At 39.6% G+C, this 19,325-nt stretch overlaps 1 protein-coding gene across 5 annotated transcripts in view; it reads right to left on the bottom strand.

Annotated features, from left to right (window-relative positions):
- Nucleotides 1-19,325, bottom strand: part of ELMO1 (engulfment and cell motility 1) — a 571,068-nt gene that overhangs the window by 225,401 nt on the left and 326,342 nt on the right. The window lies entirely within an intron of this gene.

Here is a 19,325-nt window from a genome sequence, read left to right as displayed (position 1 = left end):
ATATAAAGTATATAGAAAATATTTGTAAATAAAATCTATGCTATGTCACTTGTCTTAACAGTGGTATAGAAAGGATTACTGTGGGTAAAACAGCTTTATTAATATTCTATATTGTTTCTATAGAACTCCCCTTTGCTCAGTAGCTTAAAACGATGTTGGAATATAAACAAATAAGGAACAATTCATGATTCACTTTTCAGTTATCTTCACCAGATCAATAAACTGCCAGTGCCTAGAATGAGATCTGGGACATAGCTGATGTCCAGTAGGCATCTGCCTAATAACTCTGTGGCCTGGGTTCTCGGGAGGGTGAGGGGATGGAGACAAGAATCCTGTTGTCTTTGCTGTCCTATCTGAACATCGTTCTTGCAATATGGTAGGTGCTCCACAGAAGTGCACTGAATTACACTTAGCCTGAATCCAGGGCCCCCAGAGTTTTGTGTGGTAGTGGCAATAACCTGGCTGTGAATGTGGCGTTAATATTAGACCAGAAGCAGCTGGAGAGAGAAAGTACCAAGGAGCAGAGGCAGAAGTGAGATGGTTTAGCTTGTTTAGGGAGTTGCAAATGGGCAAAATGCAAGCTGATTTTGGTCATTAATTTGGTGTTCTTTTGAGTCTGCATTAGAAAGTCAGGGCAGAAAAGCAGGCAGAAGCCAGATTACAGAAATTTTCAAGGCCCAAAGCAGTATGGGTTTTTCCACAGACCTTGGCTTGAATGGGAGTGAATGACTATTCAATCATTTTCTTATTAGTCAGGACCTTGAAATTGCTTTCTCATGCCCTACTTATTCCCATTCCCTGGATTGTGTGTAAGGATGTCCAGGAGCGATGAAAGGCGAATATCATTTAGCCAGCCATTTCTGCCCGGGTTTTAGACACAGGGCTTTTACATAGATCATAGTTGATGGCTTTTATTTGGAAATGTTTCAAATGGAATATTATCTTTCTGATAAAACACTGGCAAAACACTGAGACAAATGAGAAACACAAGCTGTTTTGAGGCCTAGCTCCAGGAGGATGAGACCAAGATTCTATCTGGCAGCTAAAAGGATGGACACTGTCCTTTTATTTAAAGATATGTCTTGTGGCTCCCTCTTATGTGTATGTAGGAAATGCCACACGTTCTTATTTTCTAATCTACCAAGAAACCCTTTTAAGAGGGGGAGAAGCCTAGAGATGTGGCCAGAAGAGCCAGAAGTGGCACCAATAGATAGGCTGTGAGTAGGAATCCAATGGTAACAGATGATGACCAGTCTTCCTTGTATTACTGCATGCCAGGCTACTCATCCCTTAAGATAAACCGTGACGGAAAATAATGCATTTGAATAAAAAAATGTGTAAAGCATACATTAATGTGAAAACAGATAATGCTGTACTGAGTAAGTAATTTCAAGGTGAACTGCCTTATAATGGGGCAGGGGTGAGGAGAACTTTTTAAACTCTTTCAGCTGTGGCCTACAGTATGCAACACATTTTGTACTGCATCCCAGTACACATGCAGATGAATGTAAGACTGATTTAATGAAACACTTCCCTTTGCTACTTGTGAAGCACTCTAAAAATTATTTTATTCCATTTTGAAACCACCATCCAAAATTCACTGAAGTGATTTCGTTACCCCCTGATGAGTCACTATTTGCAATTACTTCAAGAGAGTAATCCATTTGACTGTCTCCTTCCAGTTACTTTTTTCCTATTTCTTGAGATTAAAAAGCCTCTACAACCACATCTCATGAATTACTCAAAGCTAGAAATCAAAGAACTCAAGGTCATGACTAAAGAGGAATATTCAAAAATGACAGAAATTATAGTATTATCTTAAGCATAAATACAGACAACCACATGGCATGGGATCCGATGAAATAAGAATCAAGGTTTGGGAAATGGTCTCTTGTGCCCATCTCACCAGCCATGATAACCAGTGCTGTAAGAGGAAAACAACATGATCAACAGCCGGAAGGTTAGATTGATCTTGTTTGGCTGTTAAAATTTGTTTCCTTGTCATCTGAAAATCCAAACCTCTAGCCAGCCAATAATAGTTCAGTAAGTGTTATTGGCTATGATTATAACTTTTCCTCAAGGCCAGGAGCAGCAAAGAAACTTGGGCTGCATCTCACATAAAGAGAACAAAGATCTTGAGTTCCATTTTTGAGAATCTGGCAGCGGTAGGACCCATCTGCTGGTTTCTCATCTCCTTCCGAATGCCAGTGATGGTATCACCGTGAGGGTGCACCACCATCCTGCAGACAGCCCCCAGAGGGCAAACTCCTGGCTGGCCAGCCAGGTTCCCAATGCTGCCCATATTGGGATGATGGTGAAAGGCAATATCTGCTGAGCACAGGCTGTGTGTCTGGCACTACAGCTAAGACCATTCCCATTGCTTTCTACCATCTCATGTGACTGCTTATCCTGAATGGGAGAGTTTATAGATTATTTACTGTCCCAGTTATGCCCCCAGGAACAAGGAATTTAACTTTCTAACAAAACTGTCTTCCATCCAGTTCAGTATGGCAGCCACTATCTGCCCTGCTCCAATCCATGCAGCCTCTGCCAGCTTTACATACATGTTGGATTAAAGGACAATCTTATACTAGAATTGGGATTGAACTGATATTAAAGATGGAGTTGGAGAGAGAAAAGCTGCAAAGAAAGATAAGCAAAGATGCAATTCAATACAGTTTGAGATGTGCTTCGAAAGGGGAAAGGGCAGGATCAAGCTGAGGTCTTAGAGAGTGGTGCCCTCAGGGAGAGAGGCTGAGAAGTGGGTCTGAGTTGCATAAGAACAAGGATGGAAGAAGGACATTCTGGAATGAGGATCCAGTGTGGGCTATGGCCCAGGGTGAAGAGGAAGTACATCACACTGGGATTTTTGGGGTGTGGGGGTCTTGCAAAGAAGTTTGGGCTTCATCCTAATGAGGGGTTTTAGACATGTCTGATGATGTCCTAGGAAAAAATGCACAGTTGCCAGATGAAGCAGGGACAGATTGGAGGAGGCAAGTACGCAGCCCACACAATGATGATCTGAATTAGGGTGATGGGAGTGGATATGCAAAGTAATCAGGAGATTTAAGAAATATGGGTACTGAATTAACAGGACATGGCCACTGGCTGGCTGTGGACATGAAGCAGTGACTGAAGATGGCAACAAGTTTCAGGAGCCGACAGTGGGGTAAATAGTGACTCCAGGGGTCAGGAGGAGCCACAAAGTGGCGAGAGGAGCTAGTGCGTTTTCACTTTTTCTTGACTGTAGGAGCCAGGCCTTCCAGTCTAGCCCACTGTCAGGAGGAAATGAGCTGGAGCATACAAGCAAAGGGGAATGCACCACCTGCCTTCAAGAGTAAAGAAAAAGAAACCTACATAGGAAGCATGAATATTTATACATTTAATTTGATATTTTCCTCTTTTATTTTTTATGTCATAAGTAAAGTCTATTCATTATCAAAAATATAAAAAGTACAGAGAAGCAGAATCAGGACTGACCTAGTCAGGAGGCCCAGCAGGCACAAAGCTGCAGGCCCACGATGCTTTCAGAGGTCCTTGAAAATATTTTCATTTCAATTTAAGTCAGAAGGAAAACATAAATAGAATAATAATGAATATATAATCATGAATCCAGCCAGGATTATATACATCTTTATAATAATGCAGTCATAAAATGTAAGTTTTAATATTATTTTATGAAGGAAGAGACCCACAAAGACAAAAGTACCTAGGGCACACGAAAGTAATAATATGGCTATAGCGTAGATAAAGACAGAGCATCTATAAATCCCTATCTATAAATCTCTATCATAAATATGTATAAATCTACCCTGCCTACTTCTGTAAGTCTCTGTCATGTCTGTATCTATTAATTATCCATCTATCCTAATATCTCCCTATATATGATCATCTCAAATCCCACCATCTCAGTCAGGTTTCTTCCTCCACCCCCAATTTTTTAATTAGTTCAGAACTGCCTTTTATCTAAATCTGCATGACTGCTCAGTGAAGTACAAATGCTTCAGCCTTTCTAGGGGTAAATTTGATAAATAAATAAAAAGCTTTAAGATTTCAGACTATTTGACACAGAACTTCTTCTAAGAATTAATTTACAGGAAATAATCACATGGAGTTACAAGGATGTTCATCACAATGCTATTTCTCATAAAAAATGAAAATGTTCTTAAATATCCTGCAATAAGAGTTTAGTCAAATTAATTATAGTGGATACACACAATGAAACACTGAGCGGCCATTAAATAATGATACAATTATATTTTTGTTATTGTGGATAGTTATATTAAAGAATAGAAAATTTAAAAATTATATAGTTTAATCCTGTTTTAGTGCCCAAAAAGTGTGGAAAGGTACATATGAATCTATCATGGGTGGTAGGATAATAGATAATTATTGGTTCTGCTTCTCTGCACATTTAAATTTTTTAGCGTTGAGCATATATTACCTGAGAATTAAAAAATACTTAAAGTATGCAGTATCTATTTCAGAATCTGTTGGTAGACACTTGGTTAAGGAAATTATTAAGATGTATGTAAAGATGTAGCCACAGAGATACAGGTCTCCTTCATCAAATTTTCCCTCTCTACCAAATCTTTCCCAGGAGCATATAAACATGCTGTTATTTCTCCCACCAATAAAAAAAAATCCCACTTGACTGTAACTTCCCTTCCAGCTTCCACCTTATTTTCTGTACCACTCTGAAGCAAAGCCCCTTTAAATGGTCATCTATATCAGTACCTCTCAAACTATCTGTAGTAAAAATCAATTTGTTTTCCATTTCTAACTTGTTGATTAGAAACAGACATCCTTGAAAAGTATAATAAAAATTAACCACTAGAAAAATGATCATGGGCTTTGAAGGCTGTGGTGACGTCAACCGGTGTAAAAGTTTCTAAAAGCCTCATCTTCACTATCTCCTCCCAGCCATCATTGGCCCACACTGAGTAGCATGCACCTCTACTAACTGTCCTATTGCTCTGCCCCTACTTGCTCTTAACTCATCTAGTTGGGCTCTCTTCTCCCTGACTCCAGTGAAATCACTCTTGTTCAGGTCACCCTGACCTCCACATTATAAAAATCAATGGTCAGTTCTCAGTCTTCATTTACCCCCACCATCTACAGCATGATACTGCAATCTCTTCTTCACCTTGAAGTGAACTTTCTCTTGAGTTTCTTCCTATACCCCTGGAACTCCACTCAATTCCTTCCCTATCCTTCTCTTCTCTCCAACCTCTAAATCTTGGGGTGCTCTAGGGATCAATTCTAGGGCATCATTGGTGCTTTCGTCCAATCTCATAGCTTTATTATCTACATGCTAGTGGTGCCCAAAGTTAAATCTCCAATTCAGAACCATCTCCTAAACTCCAGACACTTATATACAACTATGAAATCAATAGCTCCATTTAGATGTCTAAACAGCATCTCAAAATTAACACAAACAAAACAGAACTCCTAATCTTCTATGCCCCTCCATCAATTTCAGTGATAACTCTATGCTTCTAGTCATCCATCCTTCCCTCCTCTTATTTCCCACTCCACATCCAATCATCCAGGAAAATCCTGTTGGCTCTACCTTTAACATAAATCCTGAATCCAATCTTTATAGTACCGCCACTGCTTACACTCTGGTTCAAGATACCATCATATCTCAACTTGCTTATTATAGTGGGATGTATTAACTTGCCTTCCCACAGTCTAATCTCAATAGATCAGCCACACAATTTTTTGAAATCATAAATCACATAACATCCCATGCATGCTCAATCTGCCCAATGGCTTCTCTTTCTACATTGAGTAAAAGCCAAATTGGTTACAAGGGCCTACAAGGGTCTGAAGAATCTCTCACCTGCTACCCTACTCTTATCTCATACTGCCTTCCCCTGGTTCTCTCTGCTTTAGCCCCACTGGCCTCCTTGTTCTTACTTTCTCATGGCAAAAACTCCTGCCTCAGGGTCTTCACGTTGGCTATTCCCTCTTTCTGGAAAACTCTTGTTCAGACGCTATCTTGGCCCACTTCTTCACTTCATTCATAATTTTGATCAATGTCACCTTGTCAGTGAGGGAATCTCATGCACCCTACCTTTTCAGCTGGATTTTTCTCCATTGCATTTTTCACCATATGACATTTCTTTATCTGTCTATTATCCTTCTCCAACTGAAATATATGTTCTTTAACGGAAGGTATGGTAGTCAGATTATTTCACTGCTATAGCCCCAGTGCTAACATGTTAAATGTATTTACTGAGCAAATGTTCATCCTGGTGCTCTTTATAAGAACAAAACTTTGCAAACAATGTAAATATCTGTCAATGGGAGACATACTTTCATAAAATGAAATACTGTTTATATCCATATCTACAAAATGAGCCCATCTAGAAAATGGAATACTATGCAATTATTAAAAGTTTAAATGAACTACAAATGAATATATTTTCTGAAGGGAAAGATGTTTCTAACACATTAAGTGAAAAGAATCAGGATATAAAGTAATATGCATGATATTAGTTCATTTTTATAATAAAATCACATAGGAGAATTTGGTAAAATCTCATCTTGAATTTTTAGCTTCCATAATTCCCATGTGTTGTGGGAAGGACTCTGAGGGAGACAATTGAATCATGGGAGTGATTTCCCCCATACTGTTTTTGTGGTAGTGAATATTCAAGTCTCACAAGATCTGCTGGATTTATAAGGGGAAACCCCTTTTGCTTGGTTCTCATTCCCTCTTTGCCTGCTGCCATGTGAGACGTGCCTTTTGCCTTCTGCCATGATTGTGAGGTCTCCCCAGGCACGTGGAACTGTGAGTCCATTAGACATCTTTTTCTTTATAAATTACTCAATCTAAGGTACATCTTTATCAGCAGTGTGAAATGGACTAATACAATATGCATTAAGGTAAACTCTTTATCTAAAACAAAAACAAAAAATGATTAAAATAATGAACCCTATGAGGCCTTAAATTTGAGGTCTCTTCTGATGAAGTAATGACACAGAAAAGCAGCAGGATGAGTTCTCACTTGGTCAAGTTGGCTGGGAAAATAAGTCAGTGCATTTTGGTAGGAGTCTTATGGGCTCTGATAAAAAGCAATTTCTCAAACAATTAAACTGCCAATAAAAGACAAAGAAGCATGAGAGCTATGCTTCTCAGGGATAGGTATGACTTGCAGAAATGTTAATAGCATTTGCATTTAGGTTCATTTCTTCCTGGAAGTGTCAGTTTTATTTAAACACTGCTGTTTCCACATAAAAATGGGCCAAGCACCTGCTACAGCTCCCGAAAGCTGCACTGGCATTATAGAGTGGCCACCAAACCCAGCCCAGAGGATGCTTACATGGGACAACAGAGGGGGAGAAATCAGTTGGGCAGAAAATAATGAAAAGAGAAGGATAATTTTTTACCACTTCCTATATTTTTTCTGGCAAAGTTCATGTTTAATTCCTCTAAAAAGATTCTCATGGTTGATATTTCAAAGGAGAAAAACATGCAGAATGAGAAAAGCATTTTTCATGGCTGGGCATAGTGGCTCATGTCTGTGATCCCAGCACTTTGGGAGGCCAAGGCAATCGGATTGCCTGAGTCCAGGAGTTTGAGACCAGTCTGGGTAATATAGTGAAACCTTGTATCTACCAAAAAAATACAAAAATCAGCTGGGTATGGTGGTGTGTGTCTGTGGTTCCAGCTACTTAGAAAGGCTGAGGTGGGAGGATCACTTGAACCTGGGAAGTGGAGGTTGCAGTGAGCTGTGACTGTGCTACTGCACTCCAGCCTGGGTGACACAGTGAGACCCTGTCACAAACAAACAAAACAAACAGAAAAGCCCATTTTGCTTAACTCTCTGTCCAAAGCTGAGAGTAGTCATATCTGCATGGGAGAGGTAAGTCCTTTGGTGCATGCTTTGAGGTTGCTTATTCCCCAGGAGCCCTTTATAACAAGGCCTGTGGGCATTTCCATAATTCTCTTGTACAGAATGGAGTAGCCAATCCAGGTTATACACATGTCACTCAAGAACAGGCAATAGCAAAGTTGAAGTATAAACAATGTAGTGCTTAGAGTCAGCATATTGGTTACATAACAAGGAATACCACAGTAGCTTTGGAGCTGGTGGCCACCTGGACAATCACAGCATTTCCCCACCTAGGAACATGAGGACCATACAGGTGAGGCTTGTCTAGAGCTGCTTGGCAATGGAGCCAGAACTAGAATCCAGGTCTTCTAATGCTCAATCTCTTTTGGGGACTGTGGATGGCTCTTGCTACCCCACAGTAATATCCACTTAGCCATGATCTGAATTCCCAGGGAAGGGTAGGTCCCAACTTGGGGGGGCAGTCGGGCTGCCTAGAAATCAACTGCGGAGTCTATTAAACTTGCTGATTTCTGGATTCCCCTGCAGGAATTTGCATTTCACAGAAGCTCCCCAAAGTGAATCTGATACACAGCCAAGTGCAGGAATCACCGGACTAAGTTATGCAAGATAGAAAAGCAAAGAAACCAGCAGATTTCCATTTTTAAAAAATGCAAGTCATTCTCCTTACTCACTATAAAAAACAACATGGAAACATGCCGTTATAAAGCTCAAAATAGCTTCTTCAGGGAAAAAAATGTGATTCACACTTCTAAAGATGCTCAGGCCACAGCTGCAATCTGTTCTTGTGGTCAAAACCCTTAGGAAGCCAAATTAAGGGAAGCCACATTGGGCTTGTTTGCTGGGATCTAGAACTGTGTCCTGCTCCCTGCAGATGAGTGAGAACGGCCTCTCTGGGAGGAAGAGAGTGAGCTCACTCCAGAGAGACAGGCAGCCAGATGACCTGCTAGCTGGAGCTGCCCCTGAGAGCCTGGCTGCCATCAAGTACTGGTGGACAGGCGCACCTGCCGAGGGAGGAGGCATCTTTGGAGAAGTGCTGTTTACTGGCCTCTCTGAATCCTCAATGGAGTCCTGTCTAGAACAGAGATTGAACTCTGTGCCGGTTAAAGTTGAACCCACGTCCCATAGAGCGGGAGTGGGTAGAAAAAAAGCAGCAAACTGAGAGCTGTCTGGAGGCAGTTAGGGATATAATAAATTAGGAAGTCACACAGCTGTGTGTTCTGAAACACAAGATTGAAAATAGATCATTTTTTTTTCTCTTGGGAGAACATACTGTAGTGTTGATATTTTCTAATTCAAATTTGGACTCAGTGGGCCTTCTCAACCAAATTACCCTGAGGAGGAGGGGGAGGGAGATGGATGAAGAGCAGCCCTTCTGTGTAACACATTCTCACTTATTTTAGAAGAAAAAAAGAATGCTGTTTGAGAGGTTTCAGGGTAAAATGCAAAGTTTATTAAAAATTGAGCAATGTCTGAAGAATATTTTTGGAAAGGACCCTGAGGCAAATAGAAAGCTACTCCATTCAGGCAACAAATGCTTATTAAATGCAGACTATATGTAAAACACTGGGATAGAGTTTAGGATGGAAGATGAATTCACTATGAGTCTAGTCCTCAAAGGGCTTACAGTCTATAAGGAAGACAGGATATTTACAAAAAAAGTGAAAGCAGTGGGTGATAGTGTTGCACCTTTAAGGGCAAACAGCACAGGAGGATCCTGCAATAATTTACTGCATGTACTGTCTGCATTAATATCTACTTAACCTCTCCCTTCATCTCAGTTTCCTCATTAGTAAATGGAGGTGTTGCAGGGGTTAACAGAGGTAAGGTGCTTATTATTGACTCTCGGAATTGTCTGTTACATAGAAAGCATCCAATAAATGGCAGTGGTCTCCCTCTTTTTTAAAAAGCAAATTCTTTCTACTAATCTTTCTTTCTTTCTGTTTTTTGTTTGTTTGTTTGTTTGAGATGGAATCTCACTCTGTTTCCCAGGCTGGACTACAGTGGCACGATCTTGGCTCCCTGCAACCTCTGCCTCCTGAGTTCAAGTGATTCTCCAGCCTTGGCCTCCTGAGTAGCTGAGATTACGAGCTCCCACCAGCATGCTCGACTAATTTTTGTATTTTAGTAGAGATGAGGGTTTCACTATGTTAGCTAGGCTGTTCTTGAACTCCTGACCTCAGATGATCTGCCCATTGTGGCCTCCCAAAGTGCTCAGATTACAGGCATGAGCCACTGCACCCAGCCAAAATCAGCAAGTGGTTTTTGATTGAACCTGATTGGCATCTACCTCCTAATCTATTCCAACCCCCAGGTAAATCTTCACAACGAAAGTCCTCAGGTTAAGAATGAGAAATAAAAGCATTCTCAAGTTTTCTGTCCTCAGCTGCTCCCCCAACCACTGGAGAGTCCCTGAGGGAAAAACTGACACTGTGGGAAGCCAGTGTCTGTGAAAATGTGCCTGTGAAAAGACTTTAGCTGTGGGTATCCTTCTGTTCTGTTTTGTTTTGTTTTTCCATTTGTTTGTTTCACTCATGTATATTTTGTTTTTGAAAACTATACAGTTAGCATTTCATCACCTCTTCAGTGCAGTTTCACATCCTGATTTCTGTTGTTTTACTTTCTTTCAGTGAGGTTAGTTCATTTTACTATCTATTAGAATCTTCTAGCATTCTGCTTATACTTTCCCTCCAATTTCATGCTGCCTTCCATATTAATATTCTACTTTTACAACTTATGAAGACTTTGGAGGGTATGAACTGGTCCAAAATGATCATATAATAAATGCTGATGACAGTGATTACTGCTCTGGAAAAAAAAAATAACCCATGGGTCCAAGCTTGAGATTTAGAAGAGATTGACATCTTTGGAACTAGGGAAAGATGGTTTTTGCACTTTACACCTTGGGAATGAGACTAGTCACTTTGATACTCATTTTACTGATGAAATAATGATGCCATCCTGTTAACGGCCTCCATCGTTGATTGAAATCCTGTTACATTTATGATTTTTTTAAATGATGTCTCTCCTGCTATAAGATGCTTATATCCTGAATTTAAAATTCCTCATGTATATAACCACTGGATTTTAGGAAAACCCCATCCACTAGCAATGGAAAAGACCAGAAGGGAAGATGGATGTAAGTTTCATCCAAGGAAGGTCCCTGACAGCAACACTGCTGACCTACTTTGGGGGAAATTTGGTGGCAGTGAGTCTCTCTCAGATCTCTAAGGGAGCCAGAGGTGCTGAGACAGGCTCCTGACACCACCTTCAGATGGAGCCTCGCTCTGTGGCAGCAGAGTCCCTTCCTCCTCCACAGCCCTCCCGGACAAGCCTCCTGCCAGGCAGGGCTCCAGCACCTTTTCCTCTTTCAGAGACAAGAGGCCAGAATTAGACCTGATTTTAAATAATTTCTATTTTGAATTTTTCTTCAAATTATATTTTTAAAAGCAATTTTTTTTTTGGCTAAAAGAAACATACTTTTGTAATAATACGTGACTCTGTGTGTGTGTGGTGTGTGTGTGTTTAGAGAGGGAGAGAGAAAGAGAGTGAATGATAAAACATGTGGCAAAATGTTAACGTAACTGTAGGTGAACCTGGGTGAAAGGTATGTGAGAATGAGTTCTTTGGGCCGGATGCAGTGGCTCATGCCTGTAATCCCAGCATTTTGGGAGGCTGAGGTGGGTGCATCACTTGAGGTCAAAAGTTCGAGAACAACCTGGCCAGCATGGCAAAAACCCATCTCTACTAAAAATACAAAAATAGCCCAGTGAAGTGGTGCATTCCTGTAATTCCAGGTACTTGGGAGGCTGAGGCAGGAGAATCACTTGAACCCAGGAGGCGGAGGTTGCAGTGTGAGCTGAGATTGCACCACCGCACTCTAGCTTGGGTGACAGAGTAAGATCCTGTCTCAAAAAAAGAAAAGAAAAGAAAAAAGAAAAAATTCTTTGAACTTTCTTGCCAAAAAAAAAAAGTTGTAAAAATATTATTTTTACTTACATTCTTTTTCTGTTGCTATTCTTTATCAATTCTTCCTTACTAGTTCTCATACCCTTATTCTTTCAAATGAAGCCTAGAATCTTTCTGTGAAGTTTCCACCCTAATTCTTAGTGGTACTTTTGAATGCGATATGAGCCTGTCTACTAACGCAGAGGAACTTGCATCTTTTTCACATTGTCTTTTCACAAGGAAGAAAACATTTTGCTTCTCTATTTATTTGAAACATCTATTGTATATTTTGCAAAGTCTTTAGTTTTCTTCACCTAAGTTTCCAAGATGTTTTCCCCGGGATTATTATGAAGTAGTTTACATTTTCATTGCTACTGTTAAATAATCTTTTTTTTCCATTTTATAATTCATTACTGCTGACATATGGAACATCTACTAAGTTTTGTCTATTCACTATCTAGCTACTCTTCTAAACCACATTGGCTTATCCTCGGCTTCTTCAGCAATAGAAAGTCTTATTACCTATAGTTTAAAATATTTGTTTCTATCAGTGAACTCTACTGTATAGCAGAAATAATCATGGTGAATATCAGCATCATATAGCATCCCAGTTTAGTTCCAGTTTTTGATGAGAAAGCTGTTTCAGTATCATTTTAAGAAAGATGCTGGCTTGTCACTTTGTGGTAGATTTTTTTTAAATTGATAATGATGTGTCCTAGTCTCATCATCTTTGCATATTAAATATTATTAAATACTATTTTAACACAATTGGGTTAAATTGAAATTAGCACCTGGGTTTTCACATTGAGCTTATTCATGTGAGATGGAGCACTGACCTGTTTCTCATTTCCGAGCTCTTCTTGCTTCCCTGAGACAAATGAATATTTGAGCCTGAAAATTCAGTGTCCACTGCCAGCAAATTCAAAGGCTTTTGTAATATGTACTTTGCTAACATTTGTCATCTATTTCTTCATTTTACTTTTTATTTGCCCTGGGTTTTACCATTTATCGTTATTTTTTATTATCTTCAAGCTTTCCTATAAGACACCCCAATTTTTAGGGGAAATGAGGCCAGCAATGAAAGAAAAGAGTAAGTACCGATAATCAGTAGAAGGCATAGCAAAGAGACACAGATAAAGTGCTACAGGAGTTCTGAGGGGCTGTAATGCCCTCCCACAGTGAGGGTGAGGGGAGGAATCAGAAACAGTCACCTGAACCGGATGCTTGAGATGAACTAGAAGTGTTTTTTAAGGCTTAAGAAGACAAGGGGAGCCTGTGCCTTTCAACAGGTCTGTCTCTTTCATTACCAGCTTGGACAAATCTACCAGGCTCACCTCTTAACCATGACCTCTAAGAGACAACAGGAATGGATGCTGATTGGGTCCAGCTATGTATCTTTTCAGAAATAATGTAAAAAGGAGTAAGTCCTTAAAAAGCCTAGGATAAATATTATTTTCATCCATTTCTTTCCTTTCTTTTCTTTTTTTTTTTTCTTTTGAGACGGAGTCTCACTCTGTCGCCCAAGCTGGAGTGCTGTGACACGATCTCGGCTCACTGCAACCTCCACCTCCCTCAGCCTCCTAAGTAGCTGAGATTACAGGCATGTACCATCATGCCCAGCTAATTTTTGTATTTTTAGTAGAGACGGGGTTTCACCATGTTGGCCAGGATGGTCTCCATCTCTTGACCTCATGATCCGCCTGCCTCGGCCTCCCTAAGTGCTGGGATTACAGACGTGAGCCACTGCACCTGGCCTATTTTCAGCCATTTATAATTGAGATGTGCTCGATATAGTCTCCTTTTAAACTGCCAAGTTTAGTTGCTCTTTGTAACCACTTCCTATGGAGATGAACATTTTACTGCAATTTCAGAAGAATCTCCAAGTCCTTCCTTCTGAAACACAAGCAAAGCACCACAGAAATTCAGATTCTTAGGATAGCCATAAAATGCATAGAAAGAGTTGGCTTTGCTGCAAGATGCGTCTTGGTATATCTAAGTTTATGCATATTCAAGTTAATTTATTTCTTCCACAAATAGGTCATTTTACAGTCAACAAAGCACTTTAACTTACATTGCCTCACCTGATTCTCAGATAAGAATGATGATGATGATGATTGATGATGATGATGATATCTCCATGTTACAGACGGGGATACGAAGGGGCAAGATGAAAGTTAACCATCATAGTAAAAGCCCTCATATCAACTATGCCTATCACAAAGCCTTCCGATTCTGAATGCAAGAATCTTCCATGAAGTTCTCCTGCCTTGGAGAATGCTACTATAAATCCCACTATTAGCTTCATAATTATTTAAAACAATTGCCTTCAAATGACTTTTACGCTCTCTCCTATGATGATTTTAATTTGGACCAAAAGTGGCTGTACCTTCCCAATGTCAAAGTTAGGCTTTAGAACATTTGTTTTGTTTTATTTAAACTTAAGGTTGAAATAGAGTATAAAAGTAGTATATGAAAATTCAGGGCAGAATCAAGATCTGAGAGCATTCCACTTTGCATAGAGTAAGAGTACAAGCTCGTATTAGGAGAAAAAGGTCCTTAAGAGGTTTTATTGTCAAAAGCTAATTTTCTTGAGTTTTCTTTAGCCAGAATGTTTTGCCCAAGAATGAAAGTGATGGATAGTACTTCTCAAGATACGAAAACACCAATGTCCCAGAGTTAAGTGTCTATTCTAATTGCTGCTGCACTCCAAAGAGTCCTTCAGATTGCTCATCTGTGTTATTTTTACTTGCTAAAGCAGAGGTGTCTGGGTGATGAATTATACAAGGGGCTCCACTCAGCACCACTGCTGTGTTATAATAAATATTGTCATGGAAAGACAAAGTAAGGAAATGGTGAATATTTTCATAGTGTGTGATGTAGGTTTCTTTCTTAAAAAAAAAAAAAACAGAAGTAGTTATTACATTGTAATCTAATTATTTAGGTATTAATTATAGAGGTAACATTTGCTTCTTGCAATGTCAATCATTGGGAAGAAGAAAAATGGTCAAACAGGTGAAGTTAGAAAAACTGTTTCAAGGCTTCAGTCACAAATATATGTCTATCCTGCCCTTCAAAATACACCTGAGAATAACTCCCACACAAAAGCATAACTGAGGAAGCAGAAATATCCATTTGCTAAAAGGCCAGTAATGTAGTGGAGCCCTACCATCTTAGTGATGAAAGAAGAAATGCATTATAATCAAAGCTCAATTTCCATCTTTCTGCAACCTTTGATATTGCTACATTAAAAAAGATACTAGTGCATTTCCCCAATTCTCAATAAAGACAAAATGACAGAGGGCTGTAATCTGGCTTCAATTTGTTATAGTTTTCTGTATCAGTAAGGAAATTGAAGAAAAGACTGCAATGAGACAGAATTATGGGTTTCAAGTAATTATTTCTCCCATCTTGACAGAACTCCAGTTTTCTTTAGCCATCTAACATCCTGTGGTCATATAACATACTCAGTAGAGGTATGTTATACTAATGGATAATGGGTAATGACTAATCCAACCTCTGGACAGTCGCATTCCCTGTCCACGGCTGAGCTAGGCACAGTCACAGGCCACAGTGTCAGCCCCATAATTCAATTATCTCCCACTGGGTCCCTCCTATAACACATGGGAATTATGGGAGCTGCAATTCAAGATGAGATTTGGGTGGGGACACAGCCAAACCATATCATCCCTCAATCTTTAATCTTGTTCTTCTGCCTGGGGCTGCCAATTATTCAACCCAGGCTATGGGGATATGTGACCACATCCAGGTCCCTAAGTATTCCTCTTTGAAATTTTTGAGACTGAAACTAAGAGAAAATATGTGTCTTGCTCACAAAAGAGCCTCATGAAAACAAGCAGATTATAAAGAAAACTTTTAACCAATATACAGAAGGTAAAGAAACAAGGGACATTGTTTCAGGTCCTAGATCTGGCTGTCACTTACACCAGAGCACCCTTCTTGCCTCGCCTCACTTCACTTTCAGTTTGTTCATGGAAAGTAAGGTTCTATCACTCATCAAAAAATTACCCATCTTCTAACTAGGACAACATCCATTATCTCATTTAAGCCTCCCACCAACTATGCACAGCATGTATTATCTTTATTTTATAAATAAGAAACCAGAGGCTCAGAACAGAAAAGAAACATGCCCAAAGCATACAACTAGTGACTGAGGTGTGATTCCAAGATGGGTCCTTCAGATGCCCAAATGTAACCACTGTACTTTCTTGCATCTTTCTACTCTGTCTTTTTTTGAGTTTCGTAAATTCCAGTGTGAGCTCCATAAACTCAGACAATCTGCAATAGGTGCAAGTCTTCCCTTCACTAATAAACACAAATGCTGTTGCTCTTGATTACCTCCTAAGAGTGTTACAGACTCCAACTGAATAACCTTGACAAAGTGCTCTGAGAATATTAAGAGACATTATTTTAGGCCATACTATTAGAGGTAACATTTGCTTCTTGCAATGTCAATAATTGGGAAGAAGAAAAATAGTTTTTTTTTTTAAAGCAACCTTAGAAAACTGTACATAAATATTTGCTTCCAGTAATTAATTGAACATTAATATGTTTGCTTTAGACACCAAAATATAATTGGTATTTCAGAAGTGGGTTTCCTCAAGAGACTGAAAATTAAAATCAAAAGAGAAACTCTTTCTAGAAGATTGGATCTTTCTACTTTTGTAAACATCCCTTTTTCTCTCCACCAGATAGATTTTTAATTGAGTACTTCTTTGGTCTTAGCACTTGTTTATAGAACTAAAGTGGCCACGGTCTTCAAGATTAATTATTAACACAAATCTGAGAAGTGCTCAGAACCATGAACTTAGGAATGGAGAAAAACAGACATATACAAACCAAGTGAAGATAGATTTGTGTGTAAATCTAATTTTCTTCAGAAGAAAAATAGACATTTCTTCAACATAAGGATGTATTCAGATTTGCTCTGCATATTAGTAACTTATTCAATATGGCAGTGGGCAAAAAGCAATCCATTAAAAGGCAATTTTGCTCTTACCACAGGGTGTTTTATCATTTGATGTCTAGCATTCAGTCAGAATGTAACAATCCTTTAATATTTTATGAACAGAAAACAACTCATTTGGGCATGTAGGCTTCAGAAACATGAATGTTTTTTGTAAGCCTTGACAAATTTCCAGAATAGGTTTTGCAGATAATAGCAAACAACAAGTCAAACTAAAAACTTAAAACTACCACAACATTGGGGAAATTATGCTTAGGGACAGATGATGGGTATGTGATAAAAAACATAATGACAAAACTCACAGAAAAAGTGTCAGTCCCAGCTCATTCTCCCACTTTCTGAAGTGTATAGGAAGCTTTCTGAACTTCTGCAGGGACAAGGACCATAACTGGTTCCTTTGTACCTACAGTGTCCCTTATAGTCCGTGGCATGTACTGGATAGATTTTAATTGAACACATTAATAAATGTGTTTGTCATATTAGGTGAAGAGAGACTGCTCTGAAAACGTCAGGCCTCAGCTTTCCAAGCCCAATCTAATTGCAGAAACTGGGCCTGAGTGAGTTGTGGCAGAAAGTTGGGAGTCTTCTCTTCACCAGAAGGTGGGAGACGGAATAGTCTTCAGTGCAAGAAAAGCATCTGCGGAACCTCCAGGGACCCTTGAGATGTTTGCCTTCATCTCCACTCTGTTCTTTCAGCCCAGAAATGGGGTTCTGTCCTGATTCCTGGATTGACTACCAGATCCTTGAAAGGCCAGGAGTGCCACTCTACACCTGCCAGAGATCAAGCCCTATCCCCTATTCTGTCTCCACCCCATCCCCAAGTACAAAGTGAACACACCTAAGGAGGACTACCTGCCCTGACTCTTGTCAGCTGTGGTCCCCTCTGCCCACTGCATGGGGACCCACTGACCTAGAGGCCAGCCCACGTCAGGGTCTTGTTTACCCTGTCTGCACGTGCTCTGGAATTCAGTCATCTCTTCCAAGCTATTCCTCGCAGGTTGGATACAAGCTGTTCCCAAAGAGCTCTTCGCACTGAGATCACTGCAATTTCAGCCAGAAAATGAACACAACTACTCAAATCACCCAAAATACTACCAATCCATTTCTAGATATTCTGCTCTGGAGAGAACCTGGAAGTGTGGAGCACAGTATAGATTGTGAGTAATTCACTTAGGGACACAAGGCCCTAAGTAGCAGAGTTGAACTCAGCTCCCCTCTATTCCCAGCAATCTCCCCCTCCAATACCAGATCACTCTTCTGTGTTAACTTTTAGCAGGATAGACATATGTCCCTTGGGCAAAGGAGGAGAGCAGATAGCTAGGCATGGCACATCATAGAACATGAGTGAAGGTACAAATAGACAGTGTGCCTTCTGCTGCCATCAACACGAGCATGAATAGCCAAAGGGTATCATCAGAAAGGAGGGGACAAGGAAAGGCAGTGCAGAGCATTACCGTGGACACAGACACTCCTGCCTAGTAGAACACTACTACTCACTCCAGTTCTCGAAAACTAACTCCTAGATGATCCAGATGTGCTTTTCAGCCAGTAACTTTCACCAATTTCCTCCATGAAATTGAGATAAACATGAAACAGTCACAGTTATCAGATGGAGGAATTTAGCAGGATTTGTTTGATTTAGGACTTACATCCTTAAGCTGAGTAAACAGTACATAATACTACAGACTGAAATCTCAGTGAGTTAGTCTAATTAGGGAGTAAGAAAAATAACTCAAGTCAAGGATCCATGTAAACAGAAATCCTCACATTTGGTGAACTGTAAACCAGAGGTGATGAATGCACAGATCTCTCAGGTTAGGTTGCTACTGTTCCAATGCAAAAATGCTCATGTTCCATGTAAATATCGGCTGCTTCCTCCCGTGAGCCCTCACTGGAAGATGATAAAGTTTCCTACTTGGTCAATTTCTTAGTATTTTTCCTTACTAAGTACCAAATTTTTTAGTTTATTTCAGCAGCACCTGTAGTCAGTTCTACACTGTAAATAAAATACAACTCCCTTTCCAATGTAATCATCAGATTCCTCCCATTAATCATTTCAGACCCTTATTTTAAGCTCTCAAGCAGGCAATTGAATATTTATGTTTTCATAGTAATACCAACAAACACACCAACATTTTTCTGGTATAAACAGTCTTTTTCTGGTGCTCATGTTATTAAGCCTGTGAGGAAAGATTTATATGTGTGCTGGCTTCGAGATGTTGGACAAAATGGAAGTAAACCACTTTGAGAAGGCTCATCATCGACAATGATAATGGGAACAGGTTAAATCATATCCACCTTCATAGGTTAAAGTCAAATTATGCCAATGAGCAAAAGACAGGAAAATTATCATCCTTTCCTTTTCTGTATGCACTCTAATAAGTTTTGTGATATAAGCAAGAAAAAGAGCAATGAAAATATTTCTGACCACATTTTTCATTTTCAGCTACCCATTTTCTTTAATAATTTCTTTTTTCTTAGAGAAAGTGTTCCGAACAACGGAAACACTGGGAGCAAGAGAATTTCATTAA

This window comes from Aotus nancymaae, unplaced genomic scaffold, assembly GCF_030222135.1.
Source record: "Aotus nancymaae isolate 86718 unplaced genomic scaffold, 86718_ANA_hifiasm-v0.15.2.pri h1tg000025l, whole genome shotgun sequence".
Lineage (NCBI taxonomy): Eukaryota > Metazoa > Chordata > Mammalia > Primates > Aotidae > Aotus > Aotus nancymaae.
The sequence above is the reverse complement of the archived record's forward strand: the minus strand, read 5'-3'. Positions and strand labels throughout refer to the sequence as shown.